General features: G+C 34.2%; 1 non-coding gene across 1 annotated transcript; it reads left to right on the top strand.

The window, feature by feature from the left end:
• On the top strand, positions 1-193 carry LOC117322559. The gene has a single exon (XR_004531580.1). It is a non-coding gene; the product is annotated as a U2 spliceosomal RNA (small nuclear RNA).
• The last annotated feature ends 13,500 nt before the right edge of the window (positions 194-13,693 follow it).

Here is a 13,693-nt window from a genome sequence, read left to right as displayed (position 1 = left end):
ATCGCTTCTCGGCCTTTTGGCTAAGATCAAAGTGTAGTATCTGTTCTTATCAGCTTAATATCTGATACGTACCCCACAGGGGTACTTCGATATTAAACTGATTTTTGGACATAGGTGAGATGTCAGGGGCTTGCTCCGCTCTTACCACGGGTTGGCCCGGTATTGCAGTACCTCCGGGAACGGCCCACTCTCCCCAGGGAGAGTAAATTAAAACAAAATTAGAAACTGTGGAAATCTCCGTAATCTACGCTTTTCTTTCGTTTGGAATTTACTTTAATTTGATACTTGTGTATCGTGTATTTTCTATTTGTGACTTCCTTAGCATTAGTTTCGCGTAGAAAAAAAGATATGTTTATAAAAATTAACGCTGTCAACATTTTCCATCCCCCATTCATATTTATTTTATTGACTTTAAGGTTTACAACTCATCAGATAACATATTTCACAATTTATACATCAGTGATCACTGCAATATATCAGTGTGGTATCAATATAGAGAATTATTATTGCCTTTATTTCCTCCAAAATGAAGAGCATGACATAATAACAATGTTCAAAACACATACATGTATATGTTAAAGAAAATGCATGACAATATAAGGATCAATGTACATAGAACATATATATATGTATATATACTTAGTAAACATAAATGGTATGATTATTAGTTTAAGTTTGAAAATGAGCAAAATTATAGATTATTTTGAAGAAACTAGTTTTGAATATGATGATCATCGTACAGGTGAAGTATACACTTTATAATTATGATATATTGTATTCAGTCTGAACTGTTCTAGTATGTATGTTTCCAATGGATAGGCCATAGGACCTCCCAGTAAAATGTGAACTAATATATATTCTGACAAAGAATGCAAATATGAAATAAATTCAATATCTGAAATAGATACGATTGCACACCACAATTTGTTACGAATATATTCTGTTAGTGAACATTCTAAAAGTACATGGTTCACAATATCAGTATAAAAATATCCACAATAATGACATAAGGATTTTTAATTTACGTTTCTAATGGAACCGATGATTTTGATAATATAACTTATATTGTCGAGACAGTTTGGGTAATGTAGTGCTAGTTTCCATAGATAATGTGGATTTATTGAGTTGTGCAGTAATGAAAATCTTGAAAAATCTACATCCTAAGACATTCTCTGAGACCAAGCCGCTGTTTCATAATTGGTAACAGATCGATTTATAAACAATTTTCCTCAAATATACTTTGTTAGGAATGTACCATCATCTAGTAACAGTTTTAAAAACTCAAATAATTCATACTTTTTAAGTATTCTAACCATATCTGGTATAACATCTTAAAATAAAACTTTTACCGGTTAAATTACTTCTTTTCATTCTACACAACCTACCTAGAAACAAAAGATTTTTGATATCTTTGTATGCTTCAATAGATGTCCATCCAAGTAAGGAGGTACACATATCTGTTCTGGTTCTTTTATCAAGACCATGGATTGACTTTGCAATAAAACATTGGGTTCTTTCTAACATCAATAACTCAGTATTTGAAAGTAACCAGATTTCGCATCCGTATAGTGCACAAGGGTATACTTTGATTTTTATAATCTTAGCAGCAGTTAATGGGTTAAGAGCACAGTGATGGGCGCCAGACCGTAACAGGGCCATAGTACCAATTTTTAATTTATTACAAGCCTGTTTTGTCCTTTTAATGGAATTATGTCTAGAATGTAACAGGATACCAAGATGAATAATGTCAGTGACAACTGGTAATACATTATTATACAGATAAACATTGCAATTTATATCTATAATTCTTTTGTTTGAAAATACAACAATTCACAAATGTGTAACAAATTTTGAAGGCTCGTAACACTAGTGGTCACCAAACAAATATTGTCTGCTTGAGTTGGAATATTTACAGTTTTGTTTACTAACTAAGTAACCCCCCACCCCCACCCCCTTGTAAAATACCTCTCTCCATTTTAACCGATGGAGACATCACACCATTAAACAATATAGAACTTTCTACATTTGTATACATATACTTGAGAATATTCCACACTGTACCTGTGAGGTCAATGTCATATAATTTAACTAACAGACCGTCGTGTCAAACGGTATCAAATGCCTTGGAGCTATCTAAAAAAGACACATATAGATCAGACCATATTATAATAAACACATTCCTATAAATTAAACGCTGTACAAAGACTACATACTTTCTTCTGGTAGGCTGACTGTTGCTTGTTGGGAAAAACATCATAATCGATTACATTATTAATTCTATTGGCAATTGTCATTTCAAAAATTTTAAGAAATACTAGCAAAAGCGTTATTCCTCTATAACTGTTTGGGTCATCTTTAGGTTTTCCGTGACCTTTATGTATAGTTACTATAATGCCCTGTTTCCAATATCGAGGAATATATTCATATTTTGCAACAAGATTGAATGAATTCTGTATATGGTCAATCACAGATTGGCCTGCATATTTTACACGTTCATATACAAGACCTCCATGCCCACCTGCTTTATTTGTCTTTAATTTCTTGCAGATAAGTTTGATTTCATTTGACGAGAAAGCATTATATAAAAACAAGTCTTTATTAGAACGACTATTCAGTTTAATTATTTCAATTAGCTCTTTGATTTCGTTGCGAAAATAATCATCAAACTCTTCAACATCATGATCCTTAAAAATATTTTAAAAATGTAAAGACCAACCTCTCAAAATATCATCAGTATCTCTTAATACCTCTCCCTCATACCTCACTTCTGTTTGTTTAATTGTTGGCTTTCTATTTTTGCTTTTGAAGAGCTGCCAAAACACGTTCTGGTCTAGTTCACCCGATTGATCAAGTTCAGCAGATTGGTTTTTCATCTAAGATTCAAAAGATATTCGAAGTTGTCTTCTTAATTCTCTTTTACACTCTTTATATTCAGTAAATAATTTACTTTCTCTTCGCTTTCCGGATTGTATCCAAGTAACCCGTTTTCGTTTCATTATGTAGCACTGTTAGACTTTCGTCCCAATAAGGTTTTAGATATTTCTTATAAACATTTTTGGGTATACACTTATTTGCAGCTTCAATTAAGACGGCACATATATCATCGTAGTAACGATCTATATCTTGAACAGATGAATCTTTATCTGGTATTTTGATACAATCCAGTAAGCGTTTAACACAACATTTATAATTATGTATTGAACCATTTTCTAAAGCTCTTTTCCATTTGTATTTATTACAACGTGGAGAACTATTCACAGATATGATTTTAGGTAAACGTATTGAACAGACTACAGGACAATGTTCAGACAAATTTTTGTAGTCATCTAAAACTTTACAATTTTGAACAAGGTCTATACAGTTCGATTCGATCAATATATGGTCAATTGCAGTGGAATTACCCGTTTCAGGATGAAACGTACATACAGGACCAATGCATTCAGATCCAACATTTACTGAAACCATATTTATCCTTTCTAAAAATATCTGAATGACCGTGAACGATTTGTATCTGTAAAATTATATCGATCACCTCGTATTTTCACATTTAAATCACCTATTATAAACACTTTGCCTTTCTCCGAATACATATTATACATGTACAAATATTCTAAAATATCAATTTGTTCGTGAAAACTTCAATAAGTCGTGAAGACACAGGCATGTATACAGAAAACCAGTACGAATATTCTCCATTATGTGACTGTAACTCAAGTCCAACAATTCTAGGACTGTCTATGATAATTTCCTGTACGTTTAGACAAGACTTATGTAGTAGGCATACACCGCCTCTAATACTACACCTGTATCGGTAGGGGTCTAATTCATGAACAGGTTTTACAATACATTTATAACCCGAATCATGGAAGCTATCAAAAAATGACAAATGAAATTCTCGCACCCAATGTTCTGACAATCCGCATATATCAATGTCATAGGTACTGAGACAGTCTAAAAGATAAGGCGTGCCGGTCATTATACCCTCACAGTTCCAACACATGGTATTAACGAATTCATTTTTGGTCATTATGCTCATTCCAGAACACATATCGTGGTAGCCAGGGACGTGCATATATACCTGTCGGCCAAAAGTTGGGATTGTCAATAATGTCAGTACCGTCATCTAACACATTCAGTAGAGCAGAGGCAGTGTTTTTATAACGTTTCTCGAAATAACGGAGAAATGTGATTTTAACACCATTGTCTTCCAAGAAATCCCTCATTGCATTTTCCGAAGCTGTATATTTGTTTATTCCGTGTATATAATACCTTTTTACACGTTTTTGTTTAACCGGTATAAATCCTACAAACTGATCGCTCAGTTTCTGTAATGACTGGGGAGTAGGATGACAAACCGACGATGGACAATGGACACTAATTTGGGCGGTTTCGGAGTTTAAATGTTCATTTCCGGTTTTGCCTGGCGGACGGTTAATTCCTCCTCTCGTTGAGGCTGCTGTTGATAGCTTGTAGCTAGGATGCTGAGCGGGTTGCATGACCGATGCTGCATTGGTTGTGCGTTGATTTTGCTCGGTATCTTTAGGCACTGTATGCGGTTGATCAGTGTCTCGTCGAATCGCACTAGCATATGTACGCGTCTGCTCAGAAGATTCCTTGGACGGCTCATGGTCTTCACTCCTCAATGGATCAAATCGATTAGATGTTGAAACTGAGTGCGGTTTTCCCTCTCTGAATGTATTTGTGTCGATTTTCGCTTTCTTAGTGCCATTTGTGGGTTTAGTTTTCTGTTTACTTTCTTGTGCTTTTGCAAGCTTGGTTAATTGTTGTTGGATATAGAGCGTGCGGTTTTGTGTCTCTTGTAAAGCGTCATTTATTCTTTGTATTTCTTCTTCTACCGACTTCACCTTTAGCTGGCTGTTGTCGATTCTCTTTGAAATCGTTAGGAAATCGTTTATGTTTTCTGCTACTGTTTTCACTTCTTTGCTGAGATTGCACATTCTCTTATCAATATTATTCTTGAAATCGATTATCTCATCATTTATTGTATTCACACGCACATCAATACACATTTTGTTTTGTATCCATAGTTCTTGCTGGTTTTTTTTTTTTTTTTTATCGCGTGATTCGCCAAGTTCATTTTCAAGTTTTGCGAGACGGGTTTTGTAAGAATTGAGATCCTCTAGCGTTCTTTTCCCACGTGTTTTCGCTTCTTCTTTTTCTTTCCCTAATTTCTGTAGAGACGTCTTTAGTGCTTTTATTTCATTTTCGTTTTTTGTAATTTCACTTTTCATTGAGTTTATTACGTGTCTGTGTTCACATTTCATGTCCTTAATGTCCATCTGGACCTTTACAAGAATTTCTCTCAAACTTTGGAGGCCTGCGGTGTCATTTGCCGAATGGTTACATCTTACTTTTGTATTTTCCGGTCGTTTTCGTGACGGAATTACGTCGCCGAGATCTTCGGTGTATTCACCAAATGTAGCTCTAAATAGAACCAGAGACGTATATACCTGATATACAAGTCTCTGATAGAACGAAGATGTCTCTGGCTAACTTCAGTTCTACAGATTTCGCTGTTGATTAGCGAGGTTCGAGACGTTTACGCAAGTATCCCTCTTTGAGAGGAAAGTCGTCGCATGCTTTAGCAATATTGAACAATTCATGTCGGAGGTGCTCTAGATCTGGCGTGCTGCGATTTGTCATGTACAGTACAAAATGTGGTCAATCAGAAGACTTTTAGGCCTATCACAGCAGTTCTCGAGTTCTTTTATATAAGCCGACACATCATGAGTCTGAGAGGGGTTTCATAGGTTGATATCTGGGAATCATCACACGTGACACTGTAGGATTCAGGATGGTTACCAGTTACTTGTCCATTAGGCCACCAATAACTAATATCCATGTTTTCTAGTGCGACAGGTAACAGTTCTGTATACTCGACAGGTTCAGACATTTTGTGAGAATGATGGTGAATGATTTTAAGTATATCAACTGTACACTGATATAATCAGTACGGGTATGGAACACGCTGTTTACATTCTGTATAATTTGGCCGTGTGGTCGCCTGAGGCGCAATTATTGTGAATACGCGTACAGGTAAGACAAGTAACACACAGATGAATGACATCTATTTATAGCTCGATAAGAGTTCAATAATGTAATCAGAGACTATAGCAGAGACCTATAGTCTCTGATGTAATGTATTGTAAAATAAAATCTCCGAAAATGCAAAGAGTTGAAAATGTATTGGAAGATTTGGGTGAACAACTATTTACAGACAACCTTTACTAATCACTGTGCCAATTTTCAGAAGGAGATCCATCGTACTTCTGTCTATATATGTCCCTGGTATGGCACAGACGAACTTGGAGCTCGTGCAGCTAGTATGAACACGTCCGCTATCGTCACTAATACCTTGACACCTTTTGTCCATCATAAAAATGAGGATTTCATAATAGACTACATACCACGGCTTCTCGTTTCTGTTGATAGTTGACTCGACTTAAGTCTTGTTTGAATTCTATACTGCTAATTAACCGAATCTGAATATGCCGCAGGCTACACTGATTGTGTAGATTCTATAGAGAACATATTCCCCATACCGGCGACGGTGACGTAATCATGGACATCGATAGTAAATAAGACCTTTATATAAACTCAAACTCAACCTCACTCCTCATATACAAAATATTTTAAATGATTGTGGTCTGATGTATATATGGAATTCTCAATTCCATAATAATTTGAACCCACAATGGGTTAAAGCTCAAGTTAAGCAGATATTGTGTGATCAATTTTTACAAAAATGGAATAATGACATTTTTAATTCATCGATGTCAGTCTATTATAGAATATATATAAAAAAAAAAGAGTGTAATTTTGAAAAATATTTTGATATATTAAGTGACAACGACAGAATTTTGATGTGTAGATTTAGAACAAGTAATCATAAATTCATTGTGGAAACTGGTAGATGGAATAATGTAAATTATCAAAATAGAATTTGTCCTTATTGTGATACCAATGACATCGGTGATGAATTTCATTATCTATTAAAATGCCCATTTTTGACTTTGGAAAGAAAATTATATATTAATAAATACTATTATACGATACAAAATATTATAAAATTTTCACAGCTAATGAACTCTACAAATATCAAAGCATTAAGAAATTTATGCAAAATCAAAGTTCTGTTTAAAAAAGTTACATAATTTGTCCTCCTTATATATTGTATTTGGTGAATGTTGTAAATATGTTTCTCTATACATTGAACTTTTGTAAAGAGATTGAATAAAGAAAGTTGAATAAAGAAAGAAGAAAGAAGAAGAATCTAGGTGATCGACGTCGAGAACACGGAATCATAATGATGTACATAATTGTAAATGGCCTAGTGGCGATCCCTCTTGAAAACTACACTGACAAAACTCATCTAAAAGTAGGCAACGCCACCAGCAAACCTTTAAATACATTCTAACTGATTGTGACATTTTATGAACAGTTTCTTTCCCCGCACGACCAAAGACTGGAACAACTTTATAGTCCCTCGTGTGTGAATATCAACAAATTAGAAACATTGAAATCGTCCATCACCGCCAAAAATTACTAACTTTGCGCAATCCCCCCTGGTGCTATGTTCGGGTACGGACAAAAAGCCCCCCTGGACATTAGCGCACCCCTCCCCTGGACATTAGCCCCCTAGGACAAAAGCCCCTTCACACTATTCAAAAAGTGGACAAAAGCCCCTTCATAATTTTTTTTTTTTATTATTATTTAAATATATGTTTTTAGCAATGGTTATATTAAGTGCTACATATATGTATAAGTGACTTCAGTCACCAGTGGCTCCTGCAATGTAAACAACCGGTCAAACAAGAACTACTTGAACTGTTACATTAACACTAAGCTGTTAGACAGGGGTTTGGTAGGTTTTTCATTGATGTTGTATTCTCCTGAAAAGAAATAAACAATGAAATGTCTATGTTTTCACAGGTATAAGTTTGTTTTCATATTATTTCTAAGATTTTAATCATTCCTAAAATTAAAATAATTACAACACAGAGCAACATGGTTAGGCACTCATTATATTATAATTTGAGACACAGATACTGAAAAAGGAGATGTTCTAGGAACCTGATGGCACCATGTAATCGACGATTATTGATACAATACTACTTGTATAATAACATAACTATTTACTATTAAAAATACAGATTTATATAAAGTATACCCACAAAATTTATATAGAAGGGCTTTTGTCCGGGGGGGGGGGGGGGGGGGGGGGGGGGGGGCTTTCGTCCTGAGGGGATTTTGTCCTGGGGGCTAATGTCCGGGGGGCTTTTGTCCTACACTCGCTATTTTCAGTATTGATTGCAAACCAGTGATATACAGATACAAAGTATGTCCCTGATGATAACTCTACACAACTAGCATGTCGACTTCATGGAATTATTGATGATGTGTGACAAATAAAACTCCTAGCGAGTTTAGACTCTGTTCCTAAAAATAGTCACAAATATCCAGTGTCTAATCGCCTTGAATTGTGTTTGACGTAAAAGTGATTATCATTATCTTTACCAGAGCCTATATACTAGGGATTCGCGACAACCGCTTTTCTCGCAGAGTCACGACCTCACCTATTGTTCTCATAACCGGAGGTATATTTAGCACGAGATCTAGCGAGACCAAGCGCTGCGGCTGCGCAATAGGTGGATATCAGAGTTGTTTATATTAGTGACATATGTGCCGTGTCAAGAGTGTCACCGCGTTTGGCCGAGATAACTTCACACTGGCGATAGTTATACCTATGCACTGTAATGTATATCGGAAGATGTGAACAACGATATTTAAGTAGTGTCTTACCGAAAAAAGCACCATTTTTCCGTTAAAGATTTATATAGAAACACATGGAAAATGTCGTCCGATTTTCTGCCATTAGACGATGATCTAAATTTCGATGTATAGAGAAATATACTGACGACGATTTTTGTATTTTCGATCGTGATACTGACTTCAGTCAGTGCTTCCCTAATTATACCGGACTCTTACAAGGGGAAATATAATCACCTGTGTTATTTTCTTTGTATCTAAATACACTTTATTAATGACAACTGTCCAAGTATTGAATCACAGGGGCATGTCTAGTTTTATATTACAGAAATAGTCATAAATACCTATATATATTGACAATATATATAGGTATTTATGACTATTTCTGTAATATAAAACTAGACATGCCCCTGTGATTGAATTACAGATGCTTGATCTTTTCTTGCTAATGTATACCGACGACGTGGCTTTATTTGTTAACTGCCCAGAAGATTTACAAATTATGTTGGATTCTTTATATGCATATATCATAAAATGGAATCTGGTGGTCAATGTTGATATAACTAAAATCATGGTGTTTAGAAATTGTGGACAAATAAGAAATAATGAGCCATGGAAATATAATAATGAATAATAATGACAATATAGAAATTGTTGACAGTTTTAAATTATTGGGTATGCTGTTCAACTACAATGGGAAGTTTTACAAAACACAAAAACATTTTGCAGAACAAGGCAGAAAAGCTTTATTTTCTCTGACAACTTCTCCTAGAAATCATTGCTTGAATGTAGAAACTCATTGTTCTATATTTGATTCGTATGTAAACAGTATTTTACGTTATGCATCGGAAACATAGGGATTTCATAAAGCACCAGATGTCGAAAGCGTACATTAGAAATTCTGTAAAATACTGAACTTAATAAGGTGCCTAAATCAACTTGCAATGACTTTGTTTACTGTGAATTGGGTAGATTACCATTAACTATTATGAGAAAATTAAGAGTGTTCAAATATTGGTGAAACAGTCGGGTAATCTGGTATTGAAAACATGTCTTGATGAAATGGTAAATGAGAATGACGTGTGGATATGTGACATTAAGAATGAATTAGCCGCTTTAGGTATTGAGTACATGTTTTATTCTAAATCACCAGTAGACTATGCTTTTAAAAGCATTGAGCAGAGATTGACCGATGTTACAAAACAAAACATGTTAACAGACATCTAGTTCTTCGAAAGGTAGATTATATATCGATATCTGATAGATAGCCACTGTGTACAGTTTTAAACCTATAGAAACTAAATATAAATGTATGTGGAGCATCCTCACACAAATTAAATATAGAAATAGGTAGACATAATAATATTACCCAAAGAAATAGAACCTGTAACAATTGTGATTTGGGTGACATCGAGGGCGAGTTTCATTTTATTTTGATGTGTCCATTATATACAGGTCTGAGGGTAAAATGTATAAAACAATATTACTACAAAAGACATTCTGTTTTTAAATTAATCCAACTATTATCTGTTAATAATGTTAGAGAGTTGTCAAATTTAGGTTAATATCTATACTTGGCTTGCAAAAGACAAAATTTATTAGTGTAGATAATTTTATATTGAACAGTTTTCATGTACATGTATGTAACACTCTCCTGTACACATCTGTAGTTGTTTAATGTTATATATCTTGTATACCTATAGGCCTTAGAGCTCATCTGCACCCACCACTAGACCAGTGATTCGTTGATTTATTTCACCAGCAGTTTTACAGTATAAAAACCAGCAATAAAACTATGCCTTTTATCTTTTTTTAGAGATATTTCTTGTTTATTAGACAAATGCTATAGCAAAAGTCTTAAGTAAAATGAAAAAAAAACAAAAAAAAAAACACCGTCATGTTTGATGATTGATAATATTTTATTATTTAGTATTGAAAACTTTGATAGGTCATGTGCCAATGGTAGATCTTTTCTTCTTTGGCTTTCTGAAAAAAAAATCAAGTTTAATAAGTATTGATACATTATGGTAGAGAATAGGCAGAGAAGCTTCTATAAGATTTAAATTTGAAACATTCAAATTTCAAATACCCTGCAGATAATTCATATACCCCAAATGTTGATTAAACAGATTCGTAAATTCAAAATTAACCTAAAACATATATATATCTAAATATGAATGGACACATTTAAGTTTAATTAGGGAATGAGGACACACCTGAGGGATTTTTGTCTTCCAGAGTACAGGTAAATATTTAGATTGTATACTGCACAGCATGCCTTTAGTGAACTCTGGTATTTTGGGGAGATGGACATGGCCAGCCTCAGGACAGGTGTTGACAATGAGACACACCTGTTGATTGATGTATATCTCAAAGGTAATAAAGGTGTGGCCAATGTCCTTATGGTTTGGATGGAGTGGGGCAGCCCAGGTGATCACCATGACAATATTTTTTCCTGTAGACCCAGAAGTACAGGTACATACAGGTATATACTCTACAGTCTGAATGGACCCCCTTTGAGTTTATTAGGAGATGCCCCATGACTAGGTGTTAATGTCTTTATCAAAGGTGAGGTGTGATCAATGCCCCAAAAGTTTGGGGGGGGGGGGGGGGGGGGGGGGGGGGGGGGGGGGTTGGGGGGGGTTATATATATATCGGTCATAATGGGGGAAAAAATATATAACATTTTGATTTTATTAATTTCCCACACAATACAATAAAATATATACCGCAATATTTAATGTTTTGCTATGTGCAAAAGATATAGCTATTATATCCCAACACACTCATTCCTCGATCAATCCCTGCAATTCTGTATCAAATATCTGTGTTGAAACAATAAATAATTTACAAAAAGTATAATATTTAATTTAATTTACATTAGACTGATTTATGCTTTTATCAATTAGTTTCAATTAACGCATTTCTTTCAAAAATGGCTTTATTATTCATGAGATCAATGTTAACTGAAGTCATGATTATACTATATAAAATTCTACAGATTATAGCTATCAAATCACTAATCTAATCATAAATATGATATTAAAGTTGAATTGAATATAATTAATGGATAGTTTGAATTATATACACCTTCCAGTTAAAAACAAAATAGACGATAGTATATATATATATACCAGCCATCTTTTTCTCTTGTTTTGTTTACTAATTTTCACCGGGCAATAACTAAATATTCACAATGAATTACACAACAAATTTGACTAAACGCGATACAGTAACTATCGAGCAACACTTATTTGAAAACCATTTTGAAATTGGTCAATAAATAAAAAAGGAGTTTAACTGAAACCATGTAGCACTGTACATGTCCTTAACACCAGACATTCACAGTATAACCATCATTTGTTTTGTTTACTTATTTTCACTGGGCAATAACTAAATGTTCACAATGAATTACACAACAAATTTGACTAAACGCGATACAGTAACTATCGAGCAACACTTATTTGAAAACCATTTTGAAATTGGTCAATAAATAAAAAAGGAGTTAAACTGAAACCATGTAGCACTGTCCTTAACACCAGACTTAAGCGGCCCGACATAAGCTAACCAGCACGGTAATCGCCGTGAAAAGAAGTTGAACGGTCACTTTACTTAACATTCTACACCAAAACAATCTGTCGAGGCTTGTATGAATATATACTTACAAAAGTACCCTTACCATTTCTTGCAGTTAATATGTTGATTACAATCATTTCAACTACAATCAAAGGCTGCTATAGCATAATCAAATGATCTTAAAGAACTCGCTCAACATGTGTCTGTTCTACATTATTATACTACTCCAGCTTGTCACGTAGTGCCGATAAAGCTGTACTATGAAAGCTGTTAGTGAAGGTTCAAAGTGATTTACCAGAAACGTATAACGTTCTCGGCACAACTAGGGTCATTTATGAGGAAGGAGGCAACTAAAGAGGAAAACAAAGCACAAGCACGCCTTATGGTACTAAATGATAGACTAGTTCCTATCCAAACTATCTCGTGCACTAAATTCGGGGAACTATCAAAACAAAGTCGTTCAATACTTGATAGGAGTTGTTTCCCTTTACTCATGTTGGTTGGTTTTGAGAAGACTTCTGAATCGGATAAAAATAAAAGTAGTCCATATCATAAAAATGATTATCTCATTTACATTTATCATTTACCAATATTTTTTAATCTCGGGCATGTGTTGCTTTTGATTTCGGTGGTCAAGATTTATATATAAAAAAAACGAATATTGTTTTTCAAGGTGGAAATGGAGTAAGATATGCCTCACTTACCTATGAGCTAATATATTGTTATCGAAACATTGTAATTTTATACTAGTATAGTTTTTGACGATTTTTTCCCACCGGCGAAATTTCCAAATAGTGCTGACGACGAACTTTCAGTAGGCTTACAGGTTTACGAGATATGCAGGTTGATCCTTGTGTGATCGGCCTGTCAAGTTACACCACAAGTTCGTGAACATGTTGAGAACCCGACACAAGCTGCATAAGGTAGCTTGAGTTATCGTTGCAATGAATTGAAGTTTTTAAGTTAAAATTGAGGCTTGGTTATAGTCAGTATTGAACGATTTTAATGACATTAAAAATCCAGATTTTAGTGATAAATCACCGACATGTATTATTATATAGTAAGGGGAAGTAACTGGGGCGACAAAGAAAGGTGCATTTTTTATAAATTAACGAAATTATATCAAAAAATATTTTAAACATGTACAATAAAATTATACCACATTCTAGAGTTATATAGTTTGATTTATTTTACGTGTAAATAAACACTAAATATTAAATAAACTTCAAGAATTAACAACGTATAATTTCCCACATTCTAATAATAATATACCCATCTTAGAGTGTATTAATAATAGTTTATAAACTTATTTCACCCTGTCAACGGT

The sequence above is a fragment of the Pecten maximus genome, chromosome 2 (genome assembly GCF_902652985.1).
Source record: "Pecten maximus chromosome 2, xPecMax1.1, whole genome shotgun sequence".
In the NCBI taxonomy this organism is placed as follows: domain Eukaryota; kingdom Metazoa; phylum Mollusca; class Bivalvia; order Pectinida; family Pectinidae; genus Pecten; species Pecten maximus.
The sequence above is the reverse complement of the archived record's forward strand: the minus strand, read 5'-3'. Positions and strand labels throughout refer to the sequence as shown.